The 18,306-nt window shown below is 45.0% G+C and overlaps 1 long non-coding RNA gene across 5 annotated transcripts in view; it reads right to left on the reverse strand.

Annotated features, from left to right (window-relative positions):
• Nucleotides 1–10,566: 10,566 nt before the first annotated feature.
• The window catches only part of LOC114057839, a 67,125-nt gene continuing 59,385 nt past the window's right edge, over nt 10,567–18,306 (reverse strand). For all 5 annotated transcript variants that reach the window (XR_003571320.1, XR_003571321.1, XR_003571319.1 and 2 more), the window contains one exon: nt 10,567–11,080. This is a non-coding gene — a long non-coding RNA (uncharacterized LOC114057839). The remainder of the gene's footprint in view (nt 11,081–18,306) is intronic.

Below are 18,306 nucleotides of genomic sequence, written 5' to 3' on the forward strand. Positions count from 1 at the left end.
GATCACGGGAATATTACAGTTTTCATCTTTCATATAACCAGCTGATAAAGCTTTGATCTGCATACCCTGCATTATCATGATAGGGTAAGAAAAGAAATATATAGGCATATGACGAAAGAATATACTTCCATAACTGGAAACAAAACAAAAAAAATTCAATCTCAACAAACTGATACTTGTTCTGATTTTTGTGAAATGTAATATTCTATGGAGTTGCATGAATTTACCAGTCTTGGAGAGTTGAGAAGTACAGAGTTCAATTTTACAGAAATTAAATACTTTGGGGGGTGGGGAGGGAGGGAATGTTAAATTTTGTCCTAGAAGGACCCATAGGAAGAGTGTATGTCCATCTGGTGTAGAGAAATTTACACGTGTGACTCTGTTACCATGTAATGGGAGTTACATTTGTAAATCTCTGAACACCTGCGAGCGATGAGCGTACCTAAAATGTGTAAAGTTAAAAGCATGAAATGACCATATTATTTTTTGGTGACAGGTCTGGTGATGGCCACGGGCTTTATACCATGAAACTCCTGGTAGCAAATAGCCCACAAGAAATGAATTTTCTTTCTAAGATTTCTATAAATGATACCATTATTATTTGTTAAATCTATGTAAATTCATATTTGTATTCTTGAAATTCTAGTTTTAGCCCTTTAAAAAAAGTTGTATATTGTCTCAAATTGAAAATGAGATAAGATGTATTTTTCCTGTTAGGTTTTATACCGCACTCTTGATGTTTGCCCATTTTTAAGTTAAATATAGTTGTATGGAAAAGTACATTTTATTAAATTTTGCATTAAAAAGTTAAATGTTTATGGTATACCAACAATGTCTAATTTGGTCAAATACAGTTCTCTTCCAAAACCAAAGCTAAGGGGTTTTTTGCATATTTAGTAAAACTTCAAGTGCTGGCAGCTGTAACTATTTTCACATATACCTGCTTACCAGTTTGGGGGACAATTTGGCAATTTTGTGGTTACAAAATTACGGTTCTCTTAAGTGCCAGTGTTTAAAAAAAAAAAAAAAAAAAGCATTCTTGTAATTTTACACGCTTTTGTGATGGAGTATTGTTTTGTTATACAATTTTGACTTTCAGATTCTTATTTCAATTTGCATTTATGTATAACTTCAGGAGAAATATTGAACATCTGAAATCCTGGATGATACTAATAAACTAATAATTGCAGAGGTTTTAAATACTTAAGTTAAATGGCTCACTTAATATCCTAAGGATTTGGGGTTTTTTTGTGTGTTGGTGTTCTCAGATATGTACATCCCTGCTTTCTGTTTCAAGCAGAAGAATGATGCTATCTGCAAGGTCTCTATAGAAAGCTTAGGACAGACAGACTTTTTTTTTCTCCTTAGACTGGATATTACACATTCAAATGCTCGTAACTGATTACAAATAAATTTTCTGTGCTGAAGGGTTTTTTTGTTTCCCCAGGTCATCAGAGGAAAGTAGATGCATTTCTTGTTCTTGGAACAGTGAGATCCCTGTAATCTTTTCCCTTTATTCTCAATGCTTGATGTTGACCGAAATAACTTAGAGGATTCAGCTGAACTTAAAAGATGAGTAGCGAGTGCTCACCCAGCAGCCAAGCGTGGCCTATTCCTAGTCTTTGGGGTTAGAACATTGATAAAGTGTGTAAAGGCTGAGAAGGGTTGGTAATACAATAACTATAAATGCTAGAACCCCCTGTCTCATGCTGCAGAGGCTGATGTTAGGTTAGGAGCAGCATCAGCACTTAAATAATCCTCTTGGTCAAAACTCTGATTCTTGACACAGATAGGTCAGACTTGACCATTCCAAGATTCCTTCATCTGAGGTCAGTTACTGCTGACACTTGAGCTTGAATATGCCTTCCCTTGGTCTTTAAAAGTGAGCGCTTTCTGGGGAATAATGAGCAGTGAAATTGCAATTGTGTAGGCAGTGGTTACCTACAAGGAAATTGGACAGCACTTGCATCACTATCAGAACAGTAAAAAAGCATTTCCTAGGGCTTTAACCTTCACATAAATGCTAAATGCTTGATGTAGAGGAGAAAAAAGGCTTTTCCTATTCTAAACAACAAAAACGTATTGGTCTGGTGAGAACTTGAATGTTAATAAGTGGTAGTAATGCTACCTTGAATGCCAAATGGAGCCAGAATGATTTTATGGGCATTTATCTCAAGTTGGTCATGAAAGGAGATGCAGCTGCAGCCGCCTGCTTTCTAGGTATGCTCTGTAACTTTAAACCGGTTTAACTAAACATGGAGGCAGCGTTCATCCCTTCTGCCAAGATTGCAGCAATCACACCAGCCCTAGTAAAAAGTTGAGCTAATTTCACAAAACGTTTCTGTCCAGGCAGATGGGCCCCCGCAAACCTAAACTAACAGGTATGAAGTGGCTGATTTCTGCAGCCTAATTAGGGTGCTGCTGGCACTGCCAGCACTGAGTCTCTTTACAGCTGCTTTTATCAGTGTAACCAGCCCATCATGAAGGATGAGAAAGGTCAAGTAATAGCTGGGTTTAGGCTTGCTAGAAAGTGGGAAGATGGATTTGAGTGACTCCTCCAGAAGAGGAGCCAGGTAGACTGCAGCCACAGCATTAGGTTCTCTAGATGGGGGGCAAGCCGAGCTTGGAAGAAACCTCTCCTAATTCTTGCTAGCCTAAGGGTTAGACCTGCTAGTTAGAATAAACATTCCCATTCTGCCTTCCCAGCTATGCCTGACAGGAGATTAAAGGAATAAAGGCAATGTGCTGTGTTGGGTTATAATGCGTTATTCAATACAGTGTCTGTAACAGAGACATGGCAAAATACAAAGATAGTATTTAATACAAGAGACGATTAATTTTTACTGTTTCCACACTGCCATTAGCAGCTGACTAGCTACAGGCTTTTAGGACTCAAATGTACCAACTGTTTCATTAATAACAGTAAAATGCCAAATACTGTCAAACAACATTGCTTTATGATATTCTTTAGCTTACAGGTTCTGCCCTTGACTACAGATTACATCTTTTTGGGGCTGCTTTAGAAGGAAATAACAGTGTGTGCCATTTTCCTTTGTTAGGCTGCACTAGGCATTATTTTAGCACCTGGAATACATTAAGGGACGTTTTACAAATGTGTCAGTCCAATGTGGTACCTAAATGTGGGAGTGTGTTTTCCCCAGACTTTGCTGCTGGATTGCACCCTACATCTGAAAACACTTTTGAGATGGTATTAATTTAGTCTATTTAGAGTAGATTCACTTTAAATTAACACCAGCCTTTATTCCAAAATAATGTACTTGTAGACAAGCTGTCAGATTTTCTTCCAATATCAGAATAAGAAGAAACAGGAAAAGTAAATCTCTGAGAGTTTTTTATCATTTTGCTGAAGTAGTCTTGTATTTTTTATTTTGTATATGTCGTGCCCTGGCTTTTCTTTTGACAGTACTTCAAGCTGAAAAACAAAGATGGATTTTTTTTTTTTTCCCCAATGAATTTATTATGAAGAATGAAGGTCAGATTGCTCTTACGGCTGCTTTGTGCTGCTGAAAAATACAGCGTGGCTTCTGCTTCAAGAGCACCTAATTTTGAAATCCATCTTGCTGAAGCAATTGCTATTAGAGGTGACCTGCAAGAGGAAAGAGCCTTCCCTTTTCCCACTTTGTGATGGAATAAAAGACTTAAGCGATAAATTAGCTTAGTCTACCTGTTTGCCACATCAGAAGCTCAAGCCTTCCCTGCAGCAAAAGTGCTCAAGATCAAGCTAAGCAGCAAGATTGCACAGCAGCACAGAGCAAGGAGGACAAGCAAATACGGGGGGTTTTTAGCTACACCTTTTAAAATCTTGTTTCTGTTGTTAAAAAGTGTTTAACTTAAATGACCGTCATTTGGCACAAAGGAAGTTCATCCGTATGCTTCCAGAAGCCTTTCACCTGTTAAGGCAGCAAAACCTCAATTCCTTTATTTCTGACCTCCCAAAAGTTCCCTGGGAAAAACAGGAAAGACCAATGCCTGGAAAGGACCCATCTCGCCGCATATCTTACAGCAGCAAGAGGTCACCGTTTAAATGGTTTTTGCAAGATGCCATTCAAAAAATTAGGGAAAACCAAGGACATGTGCTGTGATGTTTGTCAAGTGCATTTGTTACCAAGGATTTTAAAACCATCCCAGGCCAGGGGGAAAATGCCTATCTCCTAAACACCAGCCAGCGGCACTACAGATAATGCAGGTGTGCAGCAGTGCGGGGAACACCGATGGCAACTGGAGTGGGGGGGTGCCCTGGCTGCCCCTTCCTTGCTGCCAATTTGCTTATGGTAATGGGGAGATGCTGGGCATGAAAACTGCCAGGAGGAAGGACGGCGTGGAGTTCCCGCCCACGGCCACACCGTGCCGAGCACAAGTCATGAGTCGTGCCAGGGTTCGGTGCCTCACACCTGGCTTGAAAATGCCAGATGCACAGGGAGCAGAGCACCAGGCTGCAAGCAGGGATAACAGGCACCAGCCCTCTGAAGACTCATTTACGCAGTTCAAAGTAAAATCACAGTGCTCTTTAAAAAAACCTCTCAAATTTGTGTGGTGGTGATCCTAGAGGAGAGAACTTCGTTGCAAAACGTGCGCTGGTAAATGATTGAATAACAGTGACTCATGTTTTATTATCAGACTTGTCTGCAGCGGCGCTTACGCTCGCTTTGGTTTTGTTGACACACATGTCTACTGACGCCTGCCAATAAGGAAGGTGATGTGAACTAGCACTGTAATGTAGCGCTGGTACTGGGAAACACAGGTGAGGACTGATCACAGCCTGAACCCCTCAGCAGAGGAGCAGCTTTAACGGCAGGTTTTCGGCACTGAAGGCTTTGGGTTTGCTATGTCACCCACCGGTGGTGACGACGTGCTAATGGGTTTGTGCTCGGGGGCGGGGGCTGAGAGGCACAGCACCTGCGTGGGTGTCAGGGCATTTCACAGGACTAACCCCTTGGATCCTGCCCGGGATTGATGGCTGGTCCGAGAGTCACACGCTGGGAGGTGTAACAGTCTCCCAGTAGGAGGCTGCCGATAAACCCGCCTATGGCAGGGACCCCTCCTTGCACCAGCCTGGCTATGACCTGAGACTCCTTCCAACACTGTGTCCTTTGAGGTGGAAGAAGGAAATGATCTATTTTTGGGGAGCATTTTTACCAGATGTTCAGTGACAGCAACACCAGCTCTAGCATTTCATGCTCTGATTCCGTGCAGGAGCACCAAGGCTCTGCCTCTGCCGGGGGTCAGCCAGTGGTGACCCTGCCCCTTCCTCCTGCCCTGCCTGACATCCACCGCTGCCAGCCTTGCTCCAGGAGGAAGTGGTGAGTTCACCTCCCCCCAGGCTGCTGGGGGCTGGATCTGCACTCCCCAGATAGGACAGGAGTGTTTTCCTGCTGCCCCACCACCCCCAGGCAATCAGTGCCATTCCTGTGGTGCCAGGGGTGCTCACGGACACCCCTAATACCGGGAGCAGCACCTGCCTTCCACACACCTGCAACACAGAAGGGGAAAGCATAATGTCGGTGCTATCACATTCTCAGGATGTGCTACTGCCTGGGATTGATGCCTCTGGTCTGTTGGCCTCGACACTCGTCTTTGAGTCCCCTGTTCCTACTGACGTGGGTTTTTCTTTCCATCTGAATCATTCAATATGACTTTGGAGCACAATGGAGCTGTGATTTTTTTCAAAGCCGCCAGCCTGCAGGAAACAGAAGGTCTCTGAATAAAAGGGAGGCTCTTGTTACAACTTCCCTCTTATTTACTGTTCCCAGTAGCAGAGAAGTAAAAAGACAATGAATGAAATGGAGGATTAATCATGCGTAGCACTGAAATATAAACAAGGAGACTACACATCCCAGAGCGCTGCTCCAAGCAATGGCTCGTGCCTGCAGCCTGCAAAAATCTTGCAGCACCACGACCACCTGGACTTAATGAAAAAGGGCAAAAGGCAGAGGGGACTCCATAGGTGGTTTTTAAAAGGTAAACTTGCAAACTGGGAATTTTACATGGACTTTTCTCTGTTCAGTGCTCTCAAAAGTTGAATTCAAGTTGATATCCCCTTTGCTTAACCACTGGTCCATGACTATTGCAGAGGAAACTCCCTATTTTCCCATTTTTCCACATTAATTTTAAAACAATAAAAGTTCAGGGCAACTCCTTTGTTCCACAGAAGACTTTAAAAAATGCTTCAGAGAGAACCTACTGTGCTGCACGTTGTGTAGCTTTGCTCCTAAAAGGAGCCTAATGTCACTAGACTTGCTCCCTTTTCCACTTGCTTTTGGGTTGGTATCAAAATACCAAAAGATTACTAATCATGTTCCTTACTTTTTTTTTAATCAGAGTATTGATTAATACAGTAAAACCTGTATTTGAATTTCAGCTGTAGATTTTAAGCATTCACCCCAGTGTTTGCAAAGGTGTTGAGCACCTCTAGTTAGTTGGTAATAAATTAACCTTAGAAGGTTGTTTGTGTGACGCAGATTACATGCATACACAGCTTTGTGAGGGGCTTCAGTGAAGTCCTGCACAGAAACAAATGTGAAAACAAGGATGCATAACACAATTCAAATTGCCTGAAATATCTGTAATAAATAGTTGATTCGTGTATTCAAATATCTGCACCGGTCAGGTAAGTTGATTTTTCTGTCCTTGGTTGGAATGGTGCATTTAATGTGAGGTTTGAAGTGAAGTGGAGAACATAACTGTAAAACTGATTGGGAAGCTGCTCCTTAGCCTTATTCAAAAACTCCAACAAAGCTCTAAACTGTTCTTTTTACAGTTCTCTTTAGAAAGCACGCATGAAAAAGTTAGTGAAAATTTATTTGGGCCACCTGCAATAATAAAATTGAAGTGACCCAAGTCTGAAAATACCACAATACGTCTCTAAGTGAACATAAAAAGCCAGAACATGTGATATAACTAAGCTAAGAACCAAACCCAACCAATGTGTGTTAATACAAGACTTGGAGGATTATGTGAATACAAGTCTAGGAAACCCAAGTGGCGGTGTTGCTTTACTAATCCCTGCTGTAACCCTGCTACCCAGCCTTGGTGGCCCAGGGCAGGCAGCGGGCAGGGAGCAGGCAGCGGGCAGGCAGAAGCAGGAGCACTGCCAAAGGCTCCTGGCCTTGCTGTCTTCCTGCTTGCCTGAAGGCTTTAACAGCTTGCACCGAGGGATTTGTTTCACTTTCTCTTTCTGCTGTGCAGGGCTGCACTGGACGGGTTGCAACATGCTCCATCAATTATTTACCCTGTTTGCGTGGAAAGCAAAATAAAATATATATTCTTTTTAATAATAGAATTAAATTTTTTTAATACTACCTCTAAAGCCATGCTGATGCTGCATTAAACTAGTCAGTGATACCCTTTTAAATGCCCTTTTGAAATACTTTCTAAGAGGGGTTAGCATTCACCTCTCAGCTGCAACTCCCCTGTTTACACACAGCAAAGGTGCTGCCAGCCTGGACCTGCCAGGTCCATCCTGGCCAGGACAAGAAGGGTGACCCCTGCAGGACCCACCACCCCAATCCCCTGGCACTTGCATCCTCCAGGTGACTCATCTCCAGAAGTCTGATTTGCCAGTGGTCCGTGGTGAGGAAGAGAAGGTGGGGAAGAGCTACCTGGAGTCCCTCATCACAGTATGAGTGCTTCCCAGACAGGTCCTTCAGTGCTTGCCTATTTATTTTTGGGTAATTAATAACAGAGAGCTCCTAAACAACCCAAATTTGGACAGTTTTTGGAGATCCAGATAACAAATTCTGGGAAGAGTCTGTGTTTTCAATCCTTCTACCCACTACAGCAGATATTGGAGGATCTCAAGTCAGGATGTGGGTTTGCCGTGTGACCTGCTGGGTCCCCTGTGGTTGTGGCATCCCCTGAGCTGGAGAGACTGGTTCTGTGCCAGCATTTTCCCATGAGAATGTGCACACTGACAGCCTTGGGAGATCACGGAATCTGTGTAGCACTGACTGAACCACACGCTGCCAGTGCAGCCAACAGCAAATGTGGCTAAAAGGATGACTTTCCAAAAAATCTTGCAGTTCCTCAGGGCAGTGAAATACTGAGTTTGACTCAATAGTTCATCCCTATAAAAAAACCCTCCACTCCTTCAAGAAGACTTACATTCTACACAAATGATTTTCATCACATGCCAGTGAGTTGCTGTGAGGGGGGGAGGAGCTGTGATGGCGATGGAGCCGACTCTGCACTGGTGTGGCCTCACCTTGAATATTGTGCGCAGTTTTGGGCACCACAACATAAGAAAGATATGAAGCTCTTACAGACCATCCGAAGGAGGGCAACGAAGATGGTGAAGGGCGTTGAGGGAAAGCCGTAGGAGGAGTGGCTGAGGCCACTTGGTCTGTTGAGCCTGGAGGAGACTGAGGGGAGACCTCGTTACAGTTCAATTTCCTCTGAAGGAAGGAGGGGCAGGCACTGATCTCTTCTCTGTGGGGACCAGTGACAGAACCCAAGGGAATGGCCTGAAGTGTCAGGACAGGTTTAGGTTGGATATTAGTAAAAGGTTCTTCACCCAGAGGGTGGCTGGGCACTGGAACAGGCTCCCCAGGGAAGTGGTCACAGCACCAAGCCTGACAGAGTTCAAGTGTTTGGACAACACTCCTGGGCACATGGTGTGATTCTTGGGGATGGTCCTGTGCAGGGCCAGGAGTTTGACTCAGTGTTCCTGGTAGGTTCCTTCCAGCTCAACGTGTTTTGTGATTCTGTAACTTGAAGCAGGTACTCTGAGACCAGGAACTGCAAAATGTTACCTACATCAGCAGCACTGCTGGGGTGGGGGGTGGTCAGAGTGGGGCATAAGTAGAACTCTGCTTTCATATTTTGTTGTTGTAACTGAGCTGCCAGATTTAATGTATTCCATTTCGAGGGGTTGATGGAAAATGCAGGGATGTTTGTGGTGCTGGATATTCTGAGAACTGCAAAGAAATAATGGTACAAGATGACCTGACTCCTGGACTTTGGCCCTCTGCATCCCTGCTGGCCCAACAGGTCTATTATCAACATGGCCCCATTGTCCCCCCATCCCCATGAGTGGCAGGTGTTGAGTGGGGCTCTTGGCATCCATGGGGCTCCTTTTGGAAACCCAGCATGCATCGCCTACCTGCCTGCTGCTCATCCTGGTATTGAGATTTCATGTCAATCTTGTCGCATTCCACTCCTAGGAAATGCTGTTGAACCCCACGGTTTTGGACCTCCTGGACAGACATCCCATTGCTTTTACAGGCATTTTCCCTCAGGCCTCTCGAATTCAGGAGAATAAGATGATGTTAAATGAGCTCTGAATTTGTACTGAAATACTTCCATAAAATCATAGGATCATAGAATCACTTAGGTTGGAAAGGACCTTTAAGATCATTGAGTCCAACTGTTAACCCAGAACTGCCAAATCCACCATTGAAACTGCTTGAGAAATGCTAACAAAGGGTGCTGGATTTTTTTTTTTTTCCCTTTCCCCCCTAACTTTCTAGTTTCAGATTCCACTAGCAGAATCTTGATGAATCTTCATGAGGAGAAGATTCCCAAACTTTATAGAGCTTTGCTTGCTTTTGGACTTGGCCACGACTATTCCAGCAACTCACCTGGATTTTTATATAATTGCCATTATACAATAGATTGAAAAAAATACATTATATATGGTGATAAAGTTTGAGGGTCTGTTCCTGCCAGGGTCCTCACAGGCTTTAGTCTCCTTGCCAAGGCTTCTGGATGCAGGACCCCTGGCAGGGAGCCTTAAACCTCAACCCTCAAAATTAGGGGGAATTTCTAAAAAGGAAGGTGTGTGCTCAGTGTATCACCCAGCCAGGGCGAGGAGGAGCACAGGGAGAGGGGTGCAGGGTGTTGCCTGCTGACCCAGACTCCTGCACCTCTCTCCTCCTGTGTCCCCCGGGATGCCGCGGGTAATAGGAGCTGCACGAGCTGGTGACAAGCTGCCAGCATTCTGGGTGTTTGATCCGAGGAACTCACCAGTGAGACAGGAAATGTCAAGATTACATCACATGAATAATTTTTTTAAAGCCCTGAAAAAGACCTTGTTAAAGTCCGTGCCTCTGCAGTGTGAACCCAGCTCCTTTTGGTTTTGCTTTGCATTTCCACTTTATGGGAACAGGCAGGCATATCCTCCCCCCAGATATCGCTTTACTTTTCCCTTCCTTTGATTTTACAGAGGTTTTGTTCACCATGGCCTTGCCACTCACTGGGGCCTGGTGGAGCAAGTGCCCACTTTGCAGGGCCACCCAAAGGAAAGATGTGTGGGATGCCCACTGGGCCGCGGGGAGCAGCCCATCGCTCCAGCATCTGAAGTCCTCGGCCAAGCGCAGGCCTTGGGCCTTTGGGGGTGCTGGCTGCAGCCCAGCTTATCTGCACTGGGAAAGGATGGAGAGGACGTGGGAGTGGAGCTGCCAGCCCCTTCCTCATGTGCTTGCTTATGTTCTGGGTGGGCACCCTGGGCAGCCAAACAGCGCTGCAGGGAGGTATCAAAACTTCATAGAGCAAAACTGCACCTCGTTATTCCACTGATTTTGCAAAACTATTAAGGAGCATCCAACAGAGTATGTGACCCACACATGTTTAATTTCTTTTACCGTTTCTGTTATGATATATGCTGGGTGTGTTTTCATAAAATGAAGATTTATTGGAACCTGGAATTTTATGGCTTTTAGGTTCAATTGGCTCCAGATTGTGAGTTTCTCCTTTTGGAAGAGGAGAAGAAGGTTTAAAAGAGCCCATCTGCCTGTGGCACTCATGAAACTCTAGGCCAAGGATGACACCTTTTCCCTTAAATTCTACTATAATGTCAAAGCAAAAATTTACCATCAAGTATTATGTCTTCCATGTGTGATGCTGTAGATATAGATTGCAGCAATTCTGTTGGGCTTCTTTCTTTAAAGTTACTATCTGTGCCATAAGAAAGTCAGGACTCAGTGTAGGATCCAAGGAGGAGCGGCAAGACAGCACAAACCCAAACCATGTGTAATTATTGACAATGTGCCTTCACTTCAAAATGTACTCTTACGCTCTTGATTTTTCTTGTAAAAGCCTAGCGATGCCTTTGCTCCCTGCAATGCTGAGGAAAGCAGCATGTTTTTAAAACATTGTAAGAGTAACTATTAAACACATTCCATGTATTCATGTAACATTAATCACAAACCAAAGCATTTTCTTGGATGGTAAACATAGCTTAGTAAAGAATAACATCACTTCAGAAGAAAACTCAGACATTTACTCTGGGATCTGCCCAGGGAGGTGGTAGATGCCCCATCCCTGCAGACATTCAAGGCCCCTTCTCACTGCCAGGGGTTTGGACTAGATGGCCTTTAGAGGTCCTTTCCAACCCAAAGCATTCTGTGATTCTAGGAAGTAGCTCTGTTGACTTCTGCAAAGTTATTTTGCCTTTATGCCTGCCAGGCACGAGCAGGGCTGGGGATCCTTGTGCTGGGGGGTTTCAGTAAGAGAAGGTCTTACAGCTGCCTGCTCAGGAGCCTGGGGCAGCCAAAGTGTTTCATCATCCACAAGCAACATGGCAAGAAAATAAGGAAATGCTGTATTTCTGCTTTGCTGCCAGTGTCAAACAGCCCCAAATGCTCTGGTAGGAAACAAACAGCATCCAAGGAAGTGGAGCCTGAGTCCAGCTCTCCGGTTACCACGACATAAGTAAACAAACAAGTTTATCACAAGTAATGAGGGCATTGTGCCAGCTTCAGTTAAAATAATGAAATGAAAAAAAAAAAAAAATTCAAACCCAAACCAACAAATCATTACAGCATGAGGAAAGTCCTGCATTAAATTGATTGTTCATGCCAACTCCAGAAATACATCTTGTCATAAACTAGGGCCTCCACATCTGCTTCAGCACCAGCAGATTCTTTATAAACAGCCTCTTTAATTTTATCTAACAGCCTGTTCGCAGACATGCAGTCCAAAAATACATCTCCTTTTCCTCCTCGCACTATCCTGAGCTTGGCAGGGCACCAAACATGAGGTTCAGCTCCTAGTTCAAAAAAGCCCTTCTTTAAGCATCGACTGAACTTGATTTAATAAAAACTCTGTCCAGCTTCCTCCGGGCAGCCCTAATGGGATGCAGAGCCCTGCACTTCTCAGGGGCTGTTCCAAACCTTCTCTGTGTTGGGCAGTAAGATTTTTTTTATGGTGAAACAAAATTACTTTGCAATGGAGTTGGGGAACATGCTGGTGTTCTCCAGAGTGTCTCTACTCTGAGGAGTACAGAGCTTTGCTTTCAGCTATGCCACCCTCTGAAAATGAGAGTAAGCAGGCAGGACAAGCCAAGCAGAAGCCACACCATGGGATGTCCTGGTGCCACGGATACCCCGAGGGATGCTCCAGTGCCGCTGGTATCCAGCCCCCCCTCCTGCTGGCCCTGCCTTCCCTAGAGGAAGGAGAGAAAAGCATCAAAGCCCCTAATCTGGCTTCCAACTCCCAAGTTCCCCTGAGAGGGGAGATGAATCCATAATGCCCCTACTGTGACACTGCACTGCCGAGTGCTTGTAGGTGCTCCTGAAGGAAAGACTTGGTATTTGCTGTCATAGAGAGGGTGTTACACTGGGGCTTGTTCCCAGAGGTTAGTCCTGACACCAGTTGCAGGACAACCACCTTTGCACCTCCTGATGCTGATGTTCCCAAGCACAGCACCGATTTTCTGTCTGCTGATTGCCTGGAGAAACTGGAAGGGACATTTGGCTACCTTTTAATGCCAGGATAAGAGTGGCTGATGTCACCTTAGAAGAAGAAATACCTCCCTGCTTAATTATAGGCCCAAATTTCCCAAGGAAACTCGCACCACATTGCATTCAACACAATGCAGGATTTAGTGCTCATTAGCTCAGTAGTTGAAAATGTTTTATAATTATCCTGTTTGACAATCCAAGGCACGGATTTTGAGTCTCAGAGTTTGCAGTGATAAAAAAATATTAATGGCCTGGCACATCATGATGTCCAGGGGAAAGGGATGTTTAATAGTTTCTCCTTATGGTTCAGTTGTTTATTTAAATTACTTGGAAACTAAACCAGCAGCAAACATAACCATTGCTGCTGGGCGGCACGGTTAACAATAAGTAGATTTTATTTAGCAAAGGCTTAAATGGAGAAAAATTAAGGAGGGGGAAATTTCTTGAGAGTTCAGTATGGCAGATCCCATTGCCAAGACATGGAGGAGGATCAACAGAAATCCCCCAGAGCCCATACTGGTCATGCTGACAGAGGCAAATAAGCAGCACAGGTGTCAGCGAAAGGAAACTACTGCTTTTGGCAAAGGACATTGCAGGTCTGTAGTGATGGAGGGACTCTCAGTTTGTCTGGGGGATGCTGGTGGCACTCTGGTGTTTTTCATCACCTCCTGGGAGGGATTTTCTGACTGATCCTTTTGTTTGTGTCAGGGAGGCTTGAGAGCATTGTGTTGCTTGGCTGTCAGTCCTCAGCAGCACTTGTCCTCTGCAATAGGAAGAGGTTTGCTGCTGGTGGCTTGTAGTGCCTCCAGTCAGGTACCAAATTCCACTTCACAAAGAGCACTGCATTCATCCTAGGATACCTTACTGATCTGAACATGGCCGATGCCAGTCAGATGAATTTCAGCTGAATATTTAGAAGAAACAAATCAAAGACAGCTAAATGAATGGGAGAAGTGGGTTTAGCTGCCCAGCTATGAGCTGTAGTACACTGATCTTTTCTCATACTACACCAGGAATGTAATTCAGTTCTAAATTATTAAAAGTCTTTCTGTTTTGTAAATCACATTCAGAAGGTATTTTATTTATACGAGCACCCACTTGTTAGTAGTATCAAAGTGCTAGTGATACCCATGCACGCTCTGCAGGATTTCCTGTCATAACTACATTTCACATCTCCCAAGCACAGGTTCAGATAAGCCCAGCTGAGATGTACACATAGATCTTCCTGGCATCTCTTTTTTTGGCCAGTCCCATGACTGGCGGGGTCAAATGGAAAAGCCACTTCTGAGTTAAGAGGCCCAGAGGGATATGGTGGGCAGGGGAGTAGGATGTAGGCAGGCACAGGCACATTTACTCAGGTGGTGGCTCTGCCATCTTTGGAGAGTTCCCAAAGTTGGCTGGATGAGGCTCTGTAAAACCCCATCCCTCTCCAAAGTCTTGCTTATTCCCACTGGAGCTTGCGCATTCAGTGCGCATCTAGTGATACTCTGGCTCTGTGCATTCTGTACAGAGTGCCTCTTGAAATGCCCTCAGGCAGAGATGCTAAAAGCCTCCTCCCAGTGAAGGCTGGAGGACCCAGCTCACTTGGGCTTAGCTGATACTGCACGAGGAAGGATAAGGAGGAGGCTTGAAAAGGTCACACCAAGGCTGCAATTTCCAAACCAGTGTGAAGGAACTGGATGCCTTAACACTCTCCAGCTTAAACCCTTTTTCTTGGCTGTTAATGGAGTGTGCTGTAAAACAGCACTTTCTTTACCTATTCAAGAAGAATTAGAGGGAGGGACCTGTTAATACCTGGGAAAAAAACTCTTTGTCTGCAGAGGCTGTTCTTCCCCACTGGTTGCTGGCAGAAAATAAGGGCTTGTGAACAACCTGAGTCAATGTGGCTGCAACAACAGCAAAAGTGGAGGAAAGGAAACACAGCCTCACAAGAAACTTTGACAGTAAACATAGAAATAACAGGTCTGAGGCACCCATAGGTTTCCTGGATTAATTTCCCTCCTTTTCCAGCATTTTGCTGAGTACTATAGTACTATTCAAACCATTATTACATTAAGAAGTTTTTTGGCTTTTCTGCCTGCACTAATACTCATCATTTTTACATTGAAGGCATTGCTGTCTTATCTGGTCTCCAGCCAGAGGGACTGGAAGCAATAGAAGAAGTGTGAACTTTCTCCCTCATCTCAGAGAACATTAACTTCAAAGCCCAGCCATAAACTTTCAGATGTAATGACTATTTGTCCAAAAGAGAAACACATCAGTTTGATCAATGACTGAAAGGTTTAAAACACAGAGGTTACATTTGCTAAACACTTGGGAAAAATACATGGTTATAGTGGGGTGTGTGGAGGCGGGAGTTACTACTGAATTATTTGGGCAGGTAGGCCCAAGGGGCAGTGTCAAGGTTGTTGTGGGTGGTTGTAGGTCCAGCACTGAGTGCTTTCTGTCCCAGAGGAGGATGGGTTGCCATGTCAGAGTGTGCTCCAGTGCGCCCTTGGATGCAGATCTTCATCACTGAGTGGGGACCTTGTGGCTGTGCTGGCAGCCACACTACTCTGATGCTATTCCAAAATACTGTGGGAGAAAACATTTCTTCTTGCAGCTGCTCAGACAAAGCATTGAGGACCACCAGCACTTCCTCTTGTGTCCTTGCTTCAGCTGTGTGAACACTGACTGGAGAAAAACCTGCCCTGGGTGCAGCCGCCTTTTCCCTTGAGCACCAGGGCACAGGGTCCAGGCAGTCGGTGTGCTAACACAGCTGGTAAGGTATGCTCAGAGATTTCAGGCATCATTGGTAAGATTCCCCACATCCTTCCTATTTTTTTTTAACACGTTTTCCATTTTTCTGATGAAAATTCCATGGAAAAGAGCGTAAGGATGTATTTTTGTTTCTGTGGCTTGCATATGAGGAATCTAGATGGAAGAGAATTATATCATGTGATGTTTTTCCCCAGGATAAGCATTGACCTTCCTGATAAAGTTCCTTCTCCCCTCAGCCATTAGGGCTTGTGGGAGGAGCCCAGATCTCATCCTCTCCCTGGGCGGGGGGTGCACGGTCCTTATACATGTCACACAGTGCTCGGGGTGAGCACTTTGTAGGATTTATCAACTATTCGGTGGAAGTGTTTTCAAAAGAAGTAACTGGGACGACTTGCTGCTAGGCACTGGCTTCTGTTTACTGGGGCTCCAGGACTGGGGAATGTGGTCCAGACCTGTGGAATTCCTGTCTGAGGATGGAGAGGAGGAAGTGCCAGAGTATGAACACAGATTTTGAAAGGTTTGTAACATCTTCTGCCAACATGTTTTTTGAATCAGCCTTGCGTGAACAAGCTAGAGCCCGGAAGAGCTGTGTCATCCTTGAAGGACAGCTGGGCTTGCTGGGGGGCTGCTACATTTGAGATGGGAGACAAAGGGTTGCTGCCACTGAAGGGGGAAAAGATATGTTGGTGGGGTTGATGGCTGCTCCACAGGCTTTGTTAGCATCTTGCTTTCTGCCCATGCTGTGCTTGCCTGTTCCCTGTTGGAGTGAATGGAGCTGATGGGTTGCACCCAGGTTCCTCGCCATACAGGTGGTGTTGGAAGGAGATAGTGGCTCAGGTGTTGAAGCCTCTACCTGCCCCTAGATGTCCTCTGGCCTCAAGGAGGTCTCAGTGCCTTCTCCAGGCTGTCCCCTCTCCCCCACTGCATTCCAAACTGAGCTCCTCCCAGTATCCTGGGGAACAAGCTGTGGGGGTGGCCATGAAGTGCTGGAGCTGAGGATGGCAGTGAGAGCTGAGATGACATGCTGGAAACGTAAAGAACAACTTTGTGCTGAATCCACCTGGTCATCCTTCTCCTCGTGGCACATCACCTTCTGCCCTGCCTTGGTCCCAGTGGAGACTCCAGGGACAAGGACAGATAAATAGTGGGTAGAGGTGGGACAAGAGAAGCAATAAAGGGGCAGGTAAGTAATTTATTTTAAGGGGCAGCTGGCCTTACCCAGGTAAAACCAGTGCTATACCAGCAGGTTCCTGAGTCAGTTGATCCCCACAGGTGTTGGTGGAGCAGTGCTCAGCTTCCCCTGCAACACCACTGTTGGAGAGAGGCAGTCGAACTCCTTCCCCTGTTAAGTCATGCCTGTGTTTTGTAGGTGTGTTTCAGTGCATTTCAGTCTGGTCTTTGCGAAGGGATCCACTATAGCAATCCCTTTTCAGTGTCTGGAGTCCTATTTTCTACCTCCACTGGATCATGTCCTGGGCTTCAAAGCCTACAGGGAGCAGTGACCCATTTTATTACACTGTCATAAAAGCAATGGCCTTTCTCTGTTCCTGTATAAATAATAAATAGTAATTATATTTGTACATGGAGGCCTGCCAGAGGCCATGAGTATGAGACTTGAGATTTACTTTGAAAAAAAGAAGAAGAAAACAAGAATCCTGACAGCTTTTTACCTGGCTGCGCAGCTGCGCTGAAAGAGGTGCCCTGCAGATCAAAGGGAAGCCGCTCCTGTTCTCCCCAGGTGCTGCAATGCTTCACCTATTAGAGCAGATATTAGTTATCAGGCAGCAGTGCTATGAACAGCACAAATGTGCACTTTGCTCTTCAGAGGCTAGGAAAGCCAGAAGGATGCCAGATTAGATTTAGGAAAGCACATATGGAAGTGTTGCCTTCTTCAGCCTTCCTCCACTGCTCTGGAGGAAGACAGAAAGCACGGCTGTGGACAATCACAGCTGTAGAAGCATAATTGCAATTGCTCTCTGAGAGCTGCTTAGTGCTTCTGATAATCCTTGAGACCTGCAGTGAGTGACTACAGTATGAAGGGATAGTATCTGGGGGCAGGGATAGAGCATAGGAACAACTCTGCTGAAGGACTGAAAAAAACCACCACCTCTAACCTTTCAGTTTTTACATTTCACTGAGGGAAAAAATGGTCTGAGGCAAAAGCACAAGTTCAGAGTGAAGCCCAGATTTCCCCATATGGGATTTCAGGTGTTTGGAAAGTGTCTCTTGTGCAAAGTCCTATACTGTGGCTTTCTCTAAAGGCTGAGATGCCACCGTACCTCAGCTCTCAACCTTGTCACTGGCCAGAACTACAGAACCAGTCCACTGACAGCAAATTCCACCAGTTCACTTCATACATTCAAAGGGTTGTCTAGCTTCTGGGAACATAACGGGAAGGTGACAGCAGTGAAGTCTCATTTCAGTGCTGGGATCAACTGTGTTTCAGAAAAACCTCCCTCTAAACCTCATACACTGCCTAACAGATGGCACATCTGTTTCTATTTCCAGCATGATCTCACTAATCACTTTTTAAGAATCTAGCATCCAGGGTTAATCAACATGAGCTGAATTACAGTAAAGGTTCCTACAGCAATGGAAAAATCCTCTGCAGCTCCCTTTCCTCAAGTTATCCTCTTGGATAGTGAGGTTCATACTCTGTCTGAATTCTGCCCAAAGCCTCATGATCCCTGAAAAGCCAGGGCCTCTCTCCAAAGAGCTTCTGCCTCTCTAGGCCTTTGTCTATTTGACAAGGTAGATCTGGCAATAATTGATTTTCTCTTTGGTAGTCAAACTAAAAGCTAAAAATGCATGATACAGGTCAACACCAAAGCCCTCACAGGAATGGAAG

The sequence above is a fragment of the Empidonax traillii genome, unplaced genomic scaffold (assembly GCF_003031625.1).
Source record: "Empidonax traillii isolate 1590-97213 ecotype Southwest subspecies unplaced genomic scaffold, ASM303162v1 scaffold149:size904812, whole genome shotgun sequence".
NCBI lineage: Eukaryota > Metazoa > Chordata > Aves > Passeriformes > Tyrannidae > Empidonax > Empidonax traillii.